The sequence below is a fragment of the Hyperoodon ampullatus genome (genome assembly GCF_949752795.1).
Source record: "Hyperoodon ampullatus genome assembly, chromosome: 4".
In the NCBI taxonomy this organism is placed as follows: domain Eukaryota; kingdom Metazoa; phylum Chordata; class Mammalia; order Artiodactyla; family Ziphiidae; genus Hyperoodon; species Hyperoodon ampullatus.
Window position 1 is genome coordinate 170748863 of NC_136917.1, and position 1250 is coordinate 170750112.

The following is a 1250-nucleotide window of genomic DNA, read 5'->3' on the forward strand; positions in this document are numbered from 1 at the left end:
GAAGACCTTGTTTCAAAACAGAACAAGTCCATTAGACCTATGACATGAGAAAGAAACACAGCTTCAATGACGAAGCCACTCAGCTTTTTAGACTGTTTGTTACATGGGCTCACTTTGATTATCCTAATACAAAACTAAGCAACTTGAAAGAGGATTCTTGATATTTAAAAAACATAATAAAACCAGAGTACGAAGTGTTGCAACCCGAGTCATGGCAGGACAGGCATTTAGAAAGTTTCTTCCCCTCTTTGACTGAGTATTAGTTGAAAGAAGTGCAGCCAAAATTGTAACCAAAGGAGGCATTATGCTTCCAGAAAAATCACAAGGAAAAGTATTGCAAGCAACGGTAGTAGCTGTTGGATCAGGCTCTAAAGGAAAGGGTGGAGAGATTCAACCAGTTAGTGTGAAAGTTGGAGATAAAGTTTCTTCTCCCAGAATATGGAGGCACCAAAGTAGTTCTAGATGACAAGGATTATTTCTTATTTAGAGATGGTGACATTCTTGGAAAATACATCGACTAAAATAAGTCACTATTGAAATGGCATCACGTGAAGCTGTCACTGAAGTTCTGAAATCTTTCATCATGCAAATAATTTCCATGTTTCTTTTATAATAAAGTAATGATATCCAAACTAAAAAACAAAAAACATAATAAAACCTAAAATTTATAGCATTATTTTAGTAGTTGGATGGCAAGAGGTAAGAAAAGTGATATTCAAGACGGGAAAATGGATCACCGTTATCTTGTGGCAAGATATTTGGTAAAACTTAGCTTTTATTTTTTGGAAGGCAGGTCACGTGCTAGTGGATCTTGTAGGTCTGGAGATGAAGATGAACAGAGAGTGTTAGCGGAGGGTCTTGGCTATAATTTCACTTGCAAAACCATTACAAGAAAGAGATGGGTTCGGAAAAGGAGGGGCTAGTGTAGGCACAGTAATCGCAGAGAATAGAGTCCAGAAATTCCCAGGCTTGCATGACTGGAATAGAAAGAACTTGGTATGCCAAATCACTGCTTAGATGAAGGAGGCCCAACTTAGATTGTTCATCAGCAACAAATAAAACTTTCTGGTGTTAAATCACTGAAATATTGGGGTGTTTGTTACAGCAGCTAGCATGAATTACCCCAAGACAGTTTTCTATGTACTTGTCACAAGCAATTAGAAAGTGTAATGGGGGAAAAAAAGATCCCAGTCACAATAACAATAGGAAAAAAAAAAAAAAGCCTAGATATGCCACTAGCAAGAAATGTG

The 1250-nt window shown here is 37.3% G+C and overlaps 1 pseudogene across 1 annotated transcript; it reads left to right on the top strand.

Annotated features, from left to right (window-relative positions):
* The first annotated feature begins 211 nt into the window (after positions 1-211).
* On the top strand, positions 212-595 carry LOC307052915 (10 kDa heat shock protein, mitochondrial-like; annotated as a pseudogene). The gene has a single exon. The product of its transcript is annotated as a 10 kDa heat shock protein, mitochondrial-like (transcript).
* The last annotated feature ends 655 nt before the right edge of the window (positions 596-1250 follow it).